The 16,836-nt window shown below is 38.4% G+C and overlaps 1 protein-coding gene and 1 long non-coding RNA gene across 2 annotated transcripts in view; one reads left to right on the forward strand and one right to left on the reverse strand.

Annotated features, from left to right (window-relative positions):
• stet (rhomboid serine protease stem cell tumor) overlaps window positions 1–16,836 on the forward strand; it is a 306,917-nt gene that overhangs the window by 248,400 nt on the left and 41,681 nt on the right. The gene's annotated exons all lie outside the window — the stretch shown is intronic.
• Window positions 7,199–7,511, reverse strand: LOC142235532 (uncharacterized). The gene is made up of 2 exons (XR_012721859.1): window positions 7,452–7,511; window positions 7,199–7,388 (listed from the first exon to the last, which is right to left on the reverse strand). It is a non-coding gene; the product is annotated as an uncharacterized LOC142235532 (long non-coding RNA).

Below are 16,836 nucleotides of genomic sequence, written 5' to 3' on the forward strand. Positions count from 1 at the left end.
TTTGAGCGTGCCTCCTCTTCTTTTTCCATTTGTTTTGTTTTGTTATTGTTGGTTTTGTTCTTTAAGCATTGTTGTTGTTTTTTATTTCAGCTTAAAACCATACATTGACTAAACTACAAGAGTAGCTTAACCAACAGAGGAAAAGAATGTTTGTCAAATTTATTTGGGCAAAGCCCTATAGACTGCAAGATGGTTGGATGGACGCACGTTTCGGAATTACCACATTCCTCATCAGCATCCTCTACTTGCAGCAAAAACTATCAACCAATTATCAGAATAAATTCAGGCAGTTTATTAAACCCAACAAAAACCACACTTGAACCCTCCGAAAAAAGGTTTTATATTGATAGCCGGCTTATGCCGAAATAAATTCGAAACAAACATATCTCTTTTCCTATGCCACTGTCAAATCATCGATTTGAATTCACATGGCTGGGTTTATTTTGAGCGTGCCTCCTCTTCTTTTTCCATTTGTTTTGTTTTGTTATTGTTGGTTTTGTTCTTTAAGCATTGTTGTTGTTTTTTATTTCAGCTTAAAACCATACATTGACTAAACTACAAGAGTAGCTTAACCAACAGAGGAAAAGAATGTTTGTCAAATTTATTTGGGCAAAGCCCTATAGACTGCAAGATGGAAAAGAGATATGTTTGTTTCGAATTTATTTCGGCATAAGCCGGCTATCAATATAAAACCTTTTTTCGGAGGGTTCAAGTGTGGTTTTTGTTGGGTTTAATAAACTGCCTGAATTTATTCTGATAATTGGTTGATAGTTTTGCTGCAAGTAGAGGATGCTGATGAGGAATGTGGTAATTCCGAAACGTGCGTCCATCCAACCATCTTGCAGTCTATAGGGCTTTGCCCAAATAAATTTGACAAACATTCTTTTCCTCTGTTGGTTAAGCTACTCTTGTAGTTTAGTCAATGTATGGTTTTAAGCTGAAATAAAAAACAACAACAATAATAGTTTACTTTGAAAACTCTTCGTCGTAGCGGATTTCTGGATAATATATAGAATTTTAGGGGGTTTGATGACAAATTTTCTACTAAGCAAATCAGTTAAACCAGATTCTACCTCTGAAGACTATATATATATATATATATATATATATATATATATATATATATATATATATATATATATATATATATATATATATATATATATATATATATATATATATATATATATATATATATATATATATATATATATATATATATATATATATATATATATATATATATATATATATATATATATATATACAAAGTAAATTTCATTACAATTTTTTTCTATCAGTGTATGTCTAAGGTGAAACATAATATGTTTAAACAAGTATATACGCAGTAAGTTCGGCCGGGCCGAATCTTAAATACCCACCACCATGAATCAAATATAATAGTTTACTTTGAAAACTCTTCGTCGTAGCGGATTTCTGGATAATATATAGAATTTTAGGGGGTTTGATGACAAATTTTCTACTAAGCAAATCAGTTAAACCAGATTCTACCTCTGAAGACTAGATTAGATTCTGGATTTATGAGATCCAATTTTGTTTGAGTTTTAAAGAAATCATAAACATATCGTGTATATTATGAAATAACGCCTTGATTTGAAATCTTAAATCTGTAGATCTTTTCCGCCATTATTTCAACGAATACGATGAGTAAAATCGGGAAATTTTACTTTCAGTTTCAAGCAATTTTCATGATCAGTGCGTCTGTTATACACTGAAGAAATGTTTTCTTTTCTGAGGAACGAAATTTTAGACAAGCAAAGTTTTCTTTTGACAATAATTTTAGATTAGGTTACTCTAAACGAAAATACTTCATACGAAAGGGGAATTTCGTTTGTCTAAAATTTCATTCCGGAGGAAAATATTTACCCTCTAGAAGTTAAATCGGTCTATATCGATGCCTTTCCAAAACGGACCGGTAAAAATAAATGCAATACAGATTTTTGAGGGTCTAAAGGGTGATACGGTCAAAATTTGGCCAAGGGAAAACGCGTGTAAATCGGTGAAATCGTTTATTTAAAAAATCAAATTAAATTTCTTTTTCAAGTTCAATTAGTATAAAATTCAGGAAAAATATTCAGTTAGGCTTTCGCTTTTCCAAATCCGAATTGCCGGGCCTCACGCTTGACACCTGTCATCAGATTTTGTACAGTCACCTTGTCCACCTTCTTCGCCGCAGAAAGCCAGTTCGCCTTGAACTGCTGCTCGTCCTTAGCAGTTTTTTTGGTCTCCTTTAGGTTCCGCTTGACAATAGCCCAGTATTTCTCAATTGGGCGGAGCTCTGGCGTGTTGGGAGGGTTCTTGTACTCGGGAACCACCTGCAAGTTGTTGGCGGCGTACCACTCCATGGCCTTTTTACCGAAATGGCAAGATGCCAAATCCGTCCAAAACAGTACGGAACAACCGTGTTTCTTCAGGAAAGGCAGCAGACGTTTATTCAAACACTCTTTCACGTAAATTTCTTGGTTGACAGACCCGGAAGCTATGAAAATTCGGTTTTGCAAGCTACAGGTACAGATGGCTTGTCAAACCAGATATTTCTTTGCGAACTTTGACAATTTTATGTGCTTGAAAATATCTGCTACCTTTCCCCTTCCTTTTGCCGTATAAAACTCCTGTCCCGGAAGCTGCTTGTAGTCGGCTTTGACGTAGGTTTCGTCGTCCATTACCACGCAGTCAAACTTCGTCAGCATCGTCGTGTACAGCCTCCGGGATCGCGCTTTGGCCGTCGTATTTTGTTTATCATCGCGATTTGGAGTCACTACCTTCTTGTAAGTCGATAGTCCGGCTCGTTTTTTGGCTCGTTGCACGGTTGTAGACGATACACCCAGCTTATTTGCGGCATCTCGGAGAGAGAGGTTAGGGTTTCGCTTGAAACTACCGGCAACTCTCTTTGTCGTTTCAGCGGCTTCCGGTTTTCGATTTCCCCCGATCCAGACTTCCTGGCTGTCGACAAACGTTCCCCAAACACTTTAATTACATTTGTAACGGTTGATTTGGCAACTTTTAGCGATTTTGCCAGCTTTGCGTGCGAGTAGCTCGGATTTTCGCTATGCGCGAGCAAAATTTTGATACGCTGCTCTTCTTGCTTGGACGGCATTTTGACAACTGAAGAGTGAATTCCAAAATCGAAATAGGAGCAACATTCTACACACACACACCTTCAAAATGAGGGGTGGTCAGGTTTTTTAAATGCAAAATTGAAAGAAATACGTCAAGTTTATATTGACCAAATTTTGACCGTATCACCCTTTAAAATACCAGTATATTTACATTTTTGTGCAAATCGGATAAAAACTACGGTTTCTAGAAGCCCAAGGAGTTAAATCTGGAGATCGGTCTATGTGGAGGCTATACTAAAACATGGGTCGACACACACCGCATTCGGTTGACCTATTTGTGGTCAGCCGGATTCCAGAAGTCCTAGAAATAAATTCGGAAGTTAGGACTATATGGGGGCTATACCAAAACATGAACCAATACTCACCACCTCTTAGTGTTCCTCAAATACCTCTAGAATTCCACTTTCAGACAAATTGGGCAAAACTACGAATTTTAGAAGCCCAAAAGTAAAATCGGTAGATCAGTCTATATAGGGGCTATACCAAAACATGGACCGATACGAACCAATTTCAACACACCACATTATGGTCATAAAATACCTCTAGATTTTCAATTTCAGGCAAATCGGATAGAAAATACAGTTTCTAGACGCCCAAGAAGTAAAATCGGGAATCGGTCTATACGGGAGCTATACCAAAACATGCACCGATAGGGACCATTTTCGACACACTTCTTTATGGTCCCAAAATACCTCTAGATTTCCAACTTCAGACAAATCGGATAGTAAATACAATTTCTAGAAGCCCAAGAAGCAAAATCGGGAGGTCTATATGGGGGCTATACCAAAACATAGACCGATGGGCACCATTTTCGGCACACCTTTTTATGGTCCTCAAGTACCTGTAGATTTTCAATTTCAGGCAAATTGGGTAAAAACTACGTTTGGGGTATATGTTACAGAAGCGATTTTTTGAAGATGTAGCTGTTTCAGATTTCCACATCCACAGTTTCCTCTATTGGACGATAAAGCGTTCTTTTATTCTAGGAATCATTTGCTGACGAAATGAAGTAGAAAAGCGGAGAGCATTAAAATTTTGTGTACAGATTTATTTAAAACAATTAACTATTTGGGGCATTAAAAAAGATATGCTCAGATTGAAACATAATATGTTTGCACAGTAAACACAATTGTTTGTTTCAACAAATTCTGAAAATATATAATCTTGAAGCGGAATATCTTTTGTTACAAAGTGTAGATAGATTAAAATGATCCATTTCGATCAGTAAATGCCCATAATAAAGCTTAGACAAAATTTTGGGATTCCCTCTAAAAATAAAACAAAAATCTAATGTTACAAATTTCAAATTTAAATTCGGACCATTTGAACCGAGAGAAGAGAATGGTCCATTGAAATTTCAGTATTAAATTGATTACGTTCAATGTGTATAACAATGTACCGATCATAACCAAATGTCCACAAATTTTGATTGTTCTATATCTGGTCAAGGAGGGTATAAACTATAGGGTATTTGGGGTAATATTTCTGAACAAAAAAAAATATTTTCAAAATTCTTTAAATGCATCAAAGCAAATGCCCCAAATACGAGGGCGGTTCGGAAACTTCTTAGCCTATCAATGAAAGAGAATAGTTAGTTTTTCAAAAATTATATTTCATGTTAGCCTGATACAGAAACAGGCAATTGACGTCCAAATGCATTAAATCTAATTATACAATTATTTTTCGAGCTTTATGGACAGATATATAGATTAAGGAACATGGTTAATAGAGCCATTGAAAAGAAAACGCCAGATACAAATCTATAAACGCCTGGACTGTACATGTTTCGGTTCAGGCGAATTAACCTTTCCACAGCCTTTAGTATAGATCTGGCTGGGAAAGATAACTCAATTTTGGGCCCTTTATGCTAACTCCTTATGGAGAAAACATTTGGGAATGTTCCTCTTACAAATTGAATCATCTTTTCTCCCACTGTACATCATCTTTTCATATAACTTACAAGTCCCTTAATCTTATTTTTATTTCGTTTTGTTACATAGTAATGCAACAACACGAAATTTATTTTTAGAAAGCTAATTTGTTAGAATTCTCCTAAGTGCTGAACAGTCGAACAATGCTTATTGTTTCTACAGTCAACTACACCCAGAAAAAAGTGACCTCTTCTTTAAGTTAAAATGAACTCATTGTGAAAAAAGTTGAACTTCGTATAGCGCCAAAGACATTTTTATTTGTTTGAATGATGTGATTTTCGTAGAAATTAGGTAGAATGCATTCCGTATATTAGTTAACATTTTCCTATATTTATGTACCACTATACTACAGAATGAATAAATTTAACTGAATTGAATTCATATATGGAATGATTCTATTGAACTTTTTTCCATTCATTTGGACAAATCTTACATATTTGTGGTAAACCTTTTACATCAAAGTTAGATCTGCTTACCTTCGTTTTTAAATACAATTTTATGTATTTATATAAGCAATTTTTTCTTCAATAAAAGACATGTTTTATTAATATATTAAATATATTTATTTAGAATCAACAGCATCGACTGGCCTTGAAATATTAAAGCACATTTTTTCTCCTTGTAGTACCTTTCACTTTGAATAATTTGCTGCCTAGCAATTTTGTCCACCTTCTACAATTTCAATACCTACAAATATAAACAAAAAAATCCAAAACCAATTTTTTCACAAAAGGTTAGCGTCACTGAATATTACCTGATAATTGAAGATTCCAAAATGAAGTTGAATGAAGGGGTTGTTATTCTGTTGGTGTTTTCTTTTTTATAAACCAATTTTCAAAAAACGAACATATTTCTCACTAATTTAAAATAACAAATATTTTATATATTTTATTTGTTTTTTATAATATTATTTTTTAACAATCTCTCCGTATACCATAACAACGCGATTCCAACTTAAAAAAACAACCCACGCGCAAACATATCGATTACATCAAAGACAGGTATCGATTACAGGTAGATAAAAGAAATGTAGGAAATTTTCCTATATTCTAACAAGTGTGTTTCCTTAAGTTTTGAAAGGATTGAATACTTCTTAGTACGAATGAACTAAAATATTTTTTTATGCCAAGTGTTATTCGTATGTATGATAAGCTTATAAGAAATCTTACTAAATTTGAGGAAACTTGGTTTTAGTTCGGTTTTTGTTTATTTTTACGAATGCTTTGTTATCAGTGAATAAAATTGTCTTGTTCAGTAGTAAATTCTTATACCCAGCGAAGAAAACAGTATTAGTAAAATTCCATGCCCTATTCTAGTTTATGAACTATTCCTAACTGCTTTCAGTTTAGGATTTTTTTACTGAAACAAGTAAATTTTATTATTTCACACAAAATATTAACTGAGTGGAAATAAAATGGCTAAACTAAATTGATGAACATTTTATCCTTTAGTTTCGAAGACACTTTTTTCTGGGTGTACAACAACATGTGACAACTTACAGAAACTGGTTTCCAGGATACAACAATTTTAACGCGTACATTAGTCGTGTTTTTCCTAGTTTTACGACGGGCTCATCGTTGCTTATTATATTTCATGTTAGCCTTATACCGAAAATGGCAATTGACGTCCAAATGCATTAAATCTAATTATAAAATTATTTTTCGAGCTTTATGGAACATGGTTAATATAGCCATTGAAAAAAAATATTTTTATTTTTAATATAATCTCCTGAAACATGAATACACTTAGTCCAACGCTTTTCTAACCCATGATTAAAATAGTTTTCCTCAAGGTCTTCAAAAGATTGGTTTACTGTACACGATCACAAAAAATCGCTTCTGTAACATATACTCCCAAAGATATTTTGCTTCAAGCATATACATTTTTGGCTATTGCCCAAACATTTATATGTTTGATCTCTTCCAATATATAATATGTTTGAAAGCATATTGGTCTAAACAATATATGTTTGGGTAGTCAATTTCCAAACATTTTGTATTTTTGCATCCAAATTCAATAATGTTGTCTTCCAAAAAACAATATGTTATTATGTGAACATATAATATGTTTGGAACCATTTTGCACCCAAAAATATTATATGCTTAAAAAAAATTCTCCCAAACAATATTGTGCTCAAAATTTTATTTATTTATTTATATATTTACAATCGTAATTAATTATGAAAATAAACAGGTAATATAGGTGCTAACAACATAGGTTTTCGACCTGAATGCTCAAAATTTTGTTTCTGCCCAATTGTATATTCCCCCACATCTTTCTCACTTCCACGAGATTTTTTAGTTCTTAGCACCTTTTTCTGTAATACAAACATTGTAGAAGAAATTATTCAATTGTATGATTTTTTTTATTTTAATTTTACCTTTTGCCGGACGGGGATTCGAACAGCGGACCACACAGTTTGTAAGGATTAAAGAAGTAGCTGATCAATTGCCCAAGGAAAAATAAAATGTTAATTTTGTAATAACAAGCAACAACCACCAACTTAATTCAATATCGCTCCCTGTTAAATAGCGCTCCAAGCTACTAAACACATATATGTTTATAGGCTATTTCTAAATTAATATATGTTTGCATCCAAGCATATTATATTTAACAAGTATATACGGCCGTAAGTTCGGCCAGGCCGAAGCTTATGTACCCTCCATCATGGATTGCGTAGAAACTTCATCTAAACACTGCCATCCACAATCGAATTACTTAAGTTGCGGTAACGCTTGCCGATGGCAAGGTATCTTAAAACCTCCTAACACCATCTTCTAAATTGTATGTAAGTCCATACGTGGTATATATTATATCAAAAAAGATCGATCCAATACGTATATAATTCAGTTTGATAAAGTAGACATAAAATTTTGACAAAATTTTCTACAGAAATAAAATTTTAACAAAATTTTCTATAGAAATAAAATTTTCACACAATTTTCTGTAGAAATAAAAATTTTGACAAAATTTTCTATTTTTTTTCTAAAATTTTGACAAAAATTTCTACAGAAATAAAATTTTAACAAAATTTTCTATAGAAATAAACTTTTGACAAAATTTTCTATAGAAATAAAATCTTGGTAGATTATTTTTGGATCGAGTGGCAACCATGATTATGAACCGAATAAAATTTGAACAAAATTTTCTATAGAAATAAAATTTTGACAATGATGAAAATTTTATTATGAACCGAATAAAATTTTAACAAAATTTTCTCTAGAAATAAAATTTTGACAAAATTTTCTATAGAAATAAAATTTTGACAAAATTTTCTATAGAAATAAAATTTCTATAGAAATAAAATGTTGGTAGATTATTTTTGGTTCTAGTGGCAACCATGATTATGAACCGATATGGACCAATTTTTGTGTGATTGGACCAATTTTGGTATGGTTGTTAGCAACCATATACTAACACCACGTTCCTAATTTGAACCGGATCGGATGAATTTTGCTCCTCCAAGAGGCTCCGGAGAATGTTTTATATGGGGGCTATATATAATTAAGGACCGATATGGACCAATTCTGGCACGGTTGTTAAAGATCATATACTAACACCATGTTCCAAATTACAACCGGATTGGATGAAATTTACCTCTCTTGGACACTTCGCAAGCCAAATCTGGGGATCGGTTTATATGGGGCTATATATAATTATGAACCGATGTGGACCAATTTTTGCATGGTTGTTAGAGACCATATACCAATATCATGTACCAAATTTCAGGCGGATCGGATGAAATTTGCTTCTCTTTGAGGCTCCGCAACCAAAATCTGGGGATCGGTTTAAATGGGCGCTATATATAATTATGGACCGATGTGGATCAATTTTTGCACGGTTGTTAGAGACCATATACCAATACCATGTACCAAATTTCAGCCGGATCGGATGCAATTTGCTCCTCTTTGAGGCTTCGCAGGCCAAATCTGGAGATCGGTTTATATGGGGTCTATATATAATTATGGACCGATGTGGACGAATTTTTGCATGGTTGTTAGAGACCATATACCAACATCATGTACCAAATTTCAGCCGGATCGGATGAAATTTGCTTCTCTTTGAGGCTCCTCAAGCCAAATCTGGGGATCGGTTTATATGGGGGCTATATATAATTATGGACCGATGTGGACTAATTTTTGCATGATTGTTAGAGACCATATACCAACATTATGTACCAAATTTCAGCCGGATCGGATGAAATATGCTTCTCTTAGAGGCTCCACCAGCCAAATCTGGGGATCGGTTTATATGGGGGCTATATATAATTAAGGACCGATGTGAATCAATTTTTGCATGGTTGTTAGAGACCATATACCAACACCATGTACCAAATTTCAGCCAGATCGGATGAAATTTGCTTCTCTTTTAGGCTCCGCAAGCCAAATCTGGGGATCGGTTTATATGGGGACTATATATAATTTTGGACCGATGTGGACCAATTTTTGCATGGTTGTTAGAGACCATATACCAACACCATATACCAAATTTCAGCCGGATCGGATGAAATATGCTTCTGTTAGAGGCTCCACAAGCCAAATCTGAGGGTCCCTTTATATGGGGGCTATACGTAAAAGTAGACCGATATGGCCCATTTTCAATACCATCCGACCTACATCGATAACAACTACTTGTGCCAAGTTTCAAGTCGATAGCTTGTTTCGTTCGGAAGTTAGCGTGATTTCAACAGACGGACGGACGGACGGACGGACATGCTTAGATCGACTCAGAATTTCACCACGACCCAGAATATATATACTTTATGGGGTCTTAGAGCAATATTTCGTGTTACAGACGGAATGACAAAGTTAATATACCCCCATCCTATGATGGAGGGTATAAAAACATTTTATGTCCCAAACATAATATGTTCTAACATATTAACATATACGTCCCAAACATGTTATGCTAGTTTATGAACATTATATGCTTGCACTCAAAAATATTGTGTTTAAAAATTTGTGTTCCAAACATATAATGTTTATAGCCAAACATATGAAAAACAGTCTTTTTCATCCGTGTACTGTACTTGCATCTTCATTTGAAGTAAAACGCTTGCCAGCAAGGATTTTTTTAGATTTTGAAACAAGTAAAAGTCACTGGGAGCTAAATCAGGAGAATAAGGTGGGTGGTCAAGCAACTCGTACTTGAATTCGTTGATTTTAGCCATTGTTAAAACACTCTTGTGCGCTGGTGCGTTGTCTTTGTTTGTGTTGAAGCCAGGGCGTTTTTCTCGAATTTGTACATTTAATTGATCCAAAAGGTTGCAATAGTACTCTGAATTTGTTGTTTTACCCTTTTGCAGATAGTCAATCAATAAAATACCTTTGAAGTCCCAAAAAACCGTTGCCATAACCTTACCAGCCGATTGAATTGTTTTTGCCTTCTTTGGGGCACTTCCTCCAGCTTCAGTCCATTGTTTGGATTGTTCATTCTTATACGTTTTTGATCGACAAATGCGGCACCAATCTTGCAGAATGCGTTTTCATCTGTAGTTCTTCATGCAAAATTAAATGGACTCGATCATTTGAGATGCCCATAATATTAGCAATTTCACGCACTTTTATTCGTCGATCACTTAATACCATAGCATGCACTTTGGCTACAATTTCTGTTGTTGTTGCTGTTTTTGGACGTCCACTACGTGGTTCATCTTCAATGCTTGTACGACCACGTTTAAATTCAGCAACCCAATTTTTTACTGTTGCATATTCACCATATCATTATGAATTTCTTGTCCCGATATGTAAATATTTAATGACAGCACGCATTTCTAATTTCTCCATTGTAAAAAATTTGCGGATGCGTCTTTTTTGAACACCTGTTTCTATATGAAGGAGTTGTCGAAACAAAATTTAACATGTGTTCATAACAGAGGTGGAAGTTTCCAAAACACTTAACTTTTTCTGTTTATACCGCGATTTTTGTGCTAGGCTAAGAAGTTTCCGAACTGCCCTCGTAGGTATGCATGTGCCAGCAAATCAGATTTTTATTTCTAAAACAGTGATATGCCCATAAATTTTATAACTCGTTAAACTTAATTGTTTAACCATAAATTAGACAATTTGGAAAAGAAAAAACTCACAGATTAAACCTTTGAAATGTAATTTAATATTCAAAACATCTACCATCTATTAAGCGTCCATTTATTGATTAACGAAGTTATTTACGCTTTCGGTGCAAGGTGTGAGTATTTTAGGAATTCTTTTAAGTACTAAATCGAATATGTTTAATAACCTAGAAAATGTGACATGTTTGCGGTCTTTTCACTACTGACCGGAAAGAGAAAATCTCAATTCTATTAACTAACTACTCTCCCGACTAAGGCAGCATTTTAATAATAATTAAAGTAATAAAATAACATAAATGAACAAAAAAGTGTCTGGTAGCTCTTTTCTATGTGGAGACTACGTTTACCGAATCGTATAAATATTAACTATTGTCATTAATGCAATTGTTTATTTTAATATAGCCATAAATGCCATAGCAGAACAACGATTGCGATATATTGTAAAATTATTTACAAAGCAATATCAGAAAAAAACAAGTATGTACGGCCGTAAGTTCGATCAGGCCGAATCTTATGTACCCTCACCTAAAAAAAAGTGAACCCACCATGGAAGAAAATGTTTATTTTAGACAATTTAAACTAAAATAGTTTTCTAATTGCAACATGTTACAAATACGTTTATAATTTTTGTCAAATTGAATAAAAATTATTCAAAAAAAAATCAACTAATCTTCATGAACTAAAATAAAGTTCAGTTGTCTTTAGCGCCCCTTTTTTGGATTGCGGACACCCTCATAAAATTGCTTCTGTTACATATCCAAACAAAGTATTGTTGTATTGTTCGAGCATATTATGTTTCACCTTAGACATACACTGGCCAAAAAAAAAAAAAACTTTTAATGAAATTTTGTGTATACACAGAAAAAAATATCACCAAAATATTTCCAATTAAAAAGTTAATTGAAGTTGAAATTTTTTTCAATTAATAAATTAATTGGTACAATTAACTTTTTAATCAAGATAGAAACATTAAGTTAATTAAGTCAATGATTGAACATTTTAAAATTTTTAATTAAAAAGTTAATTGATACAATTAACTTTGTGAGGACCAGAAGTCGTGCCTCGTTTCTGGTCACACGGACAGTGCTATGAAATACCTGGATTCTTGTTTTTGTTATTCACTTTGAATTGTTGTTTTGAATTTTTAAATATATATTGAACTTGAATTTTTTACAAGGCCCTCGTATGTTTTTCCTGAACTCTTGTACCGACCCACGTAGTTGTTTACAACATTCGAAATGTATCAAAACAACATACCGTTTGTTTGTAGCAACAATGTACCCAGTAAGCTGATCTATTACTGCCAATGCAAGCAAACATCACAGCGACCCAATGTTGTTTATCAGTGCCAAACGAAGATCAAAACAACATACCGTTGCAGGACACCAACAACTATGCTGGGAGTCGAAGTTGTTTACAACATTGGTATCAAAACACCCAACAACACGCAACAAGGGACAATGCAAGTAAACAAGTGAGCAGCCTGGTATAAAAGGATGGGGAAACTATGAAAGGGGGACAGTCAGTGGAGAAAACTAAACCGCGTAACATCGGCAAGTGAGTCTGTGGAGTTGACAAGGAGCAGAACCAAGTCGAGTCAAGGTGAGTAGAGTGATTACAATACGTGCCAGTGATAGTGACAATCGTGACAGTGACAACCGTGAATATTTTCATTAGTTACCCTACATGGATTCGCTCCGGTAGGCAACATAATATTGTTCAATTCAAACACCGACTCGCCGTGCACCCTACATAGATACGTTCTGGTAGGCAATGTACATTTTTGTTTAGTTACACACCGACTCGCCGTGCACCCTACATGGATTCGCTCCGGTAGGCAACATAATATCGTTCAATTCAAACACCGACTCGCCGTGCACCCTACATAGATACGTTCTGGTAGGCAACGTACATTTTTGTTTAGTTACACACCGACTCGCCGTGCACCCTACATAGATACGTTCTGGTAGGCAACGTACATTTTTGTTTAGTTACACACCGACTCGCCGTGCACCCTACATGGATTCGCTCCGGTAGGCAACATAATATCGTTCAATTCAAACACCGACTCGCCGTGCACCCTACATAGATACGTTCTGGTAGGCAACGTACATTTTTTTTAGTTACACACCAACTCGCCGTGCACCCTACATAGATACGCTCTGGTAGGCAACGTACATTTTCAGTAAGACACCGACTCGCCGTGCACCCTACATAGATACGCTCTGGTAGGCACCATAACATTTTCATTTATACACCGACCTGCCGTGCACCCTACATAGATACGCTCTGGTAGGCACCATAACATTTTCATTTATACACCGACCTGCCGTGCACCCTACATAGATACGCTCTGGTAGGCACCATAACATTTCATTTATACACCGACCTGCCGTGCACCCTACATGGATTCGCTCCGGTAGGCAACGTACATTTTCAGTAAGACCACGACTCGCCGTGCACCCTACATAGGTACGCTCTGGTAGGCACCATAACATTTTTATTTATACACCGACTCGCCGCGCACCCTACATGGATTCGTTCCGGTAGGCAACGTACATTTTCAGTAAGACACCGACTCGCCGTGCACCCTACATAGATACGCTCTGGTAGGCACCATAACATTTTTATTTATACACCGACCCACCGTGCACCCTACATAGATACGCTCTGGTAGGCAACATAACATTATTCATTTCAAACACCGACGCGTCGAGCACCCTACATAGATACGCTCTGGTAGGCATCATAATATTTTCGTTGCATACACCGACTCATCGATTACCCTACGCGGAACCACGTCAGTAGGCAACTTAGCGTTACCTTCGCGTCGCTAGTTCGCTGTACTTTTCCACGCTCTACGCGGACGTAACAGGCAGCCACCCTCAGACGACACGACCTGTTGCCCCAACACTGACGACGGACTGAAGCCGCACCAATCACCTATACTACGCGCCAGAAGCCGAATCGTTCCCAGACCACTCGCCGCAGCTAAGCCAGCTATCCCTGACACAACGATCACGACCGCCTAGCCAAGGGCATCACCGGTGGACGCAGTGCTACGCCAGATCACGACCACGACGCCGCCTCGCCAACCTATGACCTAAAGTAACCAAATTGGATTGTAACTGAATGCTACTGAACTCCTCAATAAAGAATATAAAGAAACGAAACCCACATCTTTTTATCTACTCGGGTCTAGCGAATATAAATTGTCTGTGACGAACCCTGTCCCCGCGAGTATACCCCAGCATACCAGGGGAAACCTGTCGTTACAGTGGCGCCCGAGCAGGGACCTGAGTAGATAATTGGGCAGAGTTAGAAGGAACAGAGCGCAACAACAAGAAAATGACGAATACGTTACGCGCCGGTTGGGCTTACAGCCTGCGGAAAGAAGAGCTCGGGAACTACCTGAACGAGTTCCGACTTGACACTGGAGGTACTGTCGAGGAACTGAGGAAGCGTTTCGGTCAGTTCATCGGGGCTGAGCATAGCCCAAGCGAAACACAGCGACTGTTGGAACTCCAGGAGATTCACGACTCTGCGTCCTCGAAGAAAGAGGGTAAAAGTGGTGCAGCGACAATGAAGAACCCCGTAGCCGCCAACACAGACACAGGCGGACATATGAGCCATTCCGCTATAGGACCCATGACGGCAGGCAACGACCCTTCAGACTATCACAGAGACGTGCCTCGCACACGGGAAGCCGATACCAGACCCGCTGCCGCAATGGACCTACGAGCCGTCGCCGACCAAGTACGTAAGTGGAATGTTCGCTTCAATGGGGAGAAGGAACCATTGGAGTTCCTCGAAAGGCTAGAGGAGTTGGCGGACATGTATGACATCAGCCCAGACATGTTGCCACGGATGATGCCCGAAGTGCTGCAGGGCAAGGCCCTGGTCTGGTACCGCAACAACAACCGCAGCGGCCGCACGTGGACGGAGTTCAAGAACGATTTCCGTCAATTCTTCCTGCCGACCAGATTCTACGAGCAGCTTGACGACGATATTCGAAAGCGCCGGCAACGACAAAGAGAATCGTTTCGCAATTACGCTCTCAGCATGCAGGAGTTGATGAGGCACACTGACTACTCGGAACAGAAGAAGGTAGATAGAATCTTCCAGAACGCGCTACCGGAATACCTTTGGTACATTCGCAGGCGAGATTTCAGTAACTTACAGGAGTTACTCGCTATGGCCGACGACTTGGAGAGTCTCCCACCGTTACAGCCACACGCAAGGGAGCAGCACAGACGCATAGAGCCTGAAGAAGTTAGCAGTGGGAATGCCCAACCGATTGATCCACGGTCCGCGTGTCGCAACTGCGGGCAGGAGGGACACTACGCAAATCAGTGCCGGAATCAGCAAATTCTATTCTGTTGGCGATGTGGGCGACGTGGGGTCAGGACAATTCACTGCTGCCGTAGGAATTCGGGAAACGACCCGGGGACCCGTCGCAGTCAGGGACAGACGGGTCCGTCCGCCAGCAGCAGTCCCGCCAATTAGTTACCGCCCTTCGCATTGAACCCAGGCGCTTGGCGGCAACCATTGGGATCGGAAATCGAAGTGTTGCTGCAACGGTGGATGCAGGCGCCACTGGAAGCTTCATAAGCGCTGCCTATGCTCGAACCTTGGGACAAGCTGGCAGTATGACACCCTGCATGGCTAATGTGACCCTGGCCGATCGGTCGCAACTACAAGTCCATAACGCAGTCGAAGCAGAAGTCGAACTCGGGAGCCAGCGCATTCGCACACGGTTTTTAGTAATGCCGGACGCATCAGAGGAAGTCATTCTTGGCTTGGACTTCCTACGAAATATCGGAGCAAGATTGACCATGGCTGGACTGTCCTGTGTGTTCACCAACGGCGCTATCGAGGAGGCCAATTCGTCAATGACAGAGCCACCGTGCCCGTGTGGGCGCCTGAATGCGCGGTGTCTGCGTACGACAACCGACGTTCTAAACCCAGTCGAACCCGCGTGGCCTCGGACAATTAGTGAGCATTCCCCCGAGGAGCAACTACAGATCCAACAATTCTTGACCGAAGAGCTCCAGAAGTTTCGAGACATACACGGGCCATCCACGGCTGCCACACATCGCATTGTTATGACCGACGATCGTCCATTCAAGCTTAGATATGCGACCCGAAATCCCGCCATACAGGCGGTCATTGATGAGAAAATCAACGAGCTTCTAGCCAATGGCTGCATCGAACCATCCCACAGCGCATTCAGTTCCCCTATTACCTTGGCAAAGAAGAAGAATGGTCAGTGGCGTCTCTGCATGGACTTCCGGCACCTGAATAGTAAGTCAGACCCTGACGCATACCCATTGCCTCGCATCAACTCCATTTTGGACCGCCTGAGGGAGGCGAGATATGTTAGTTGCCTAGATCTCAAGGATGGGTACTGGCAGATCCCGTTGGACAACGACAGCAAGAAATACACCGCCTTCACCGTCGCCGGAAGAGGTCTGTTTCAGTGGCGAGTAATGCCCTTCGGCTTACACTCTGCCCCGGCGACTTTTCAGCGTGCTCTCGACAGCGTCATCGGGCCGGAGCTAGAGACCTTTGCCTTTGCCTACTTGGATGACATCATTGTTATCGGTAAGACGTTGAACGACCACCTCGACAACTTACGCGAAGTCTTTCGCAGGTTACGAGACGCCAAGCTAAGGATCAATCCCGAGAAGTGTGA

This window comes from Haematobia irritans, chromosome 4 (assembly GCF_050003625.1).
Source record: "Haematobia irritans isolate KBUSLIRL chromosome 4, ASM5000362v1, whole genome shotgun sequence".
Taxonomy (NCBI): Eukaryota; Metazoa; Arthropoda; class Insecta; order Diptera; family Muscidae; genus Haematobia; species Haematobia irritans.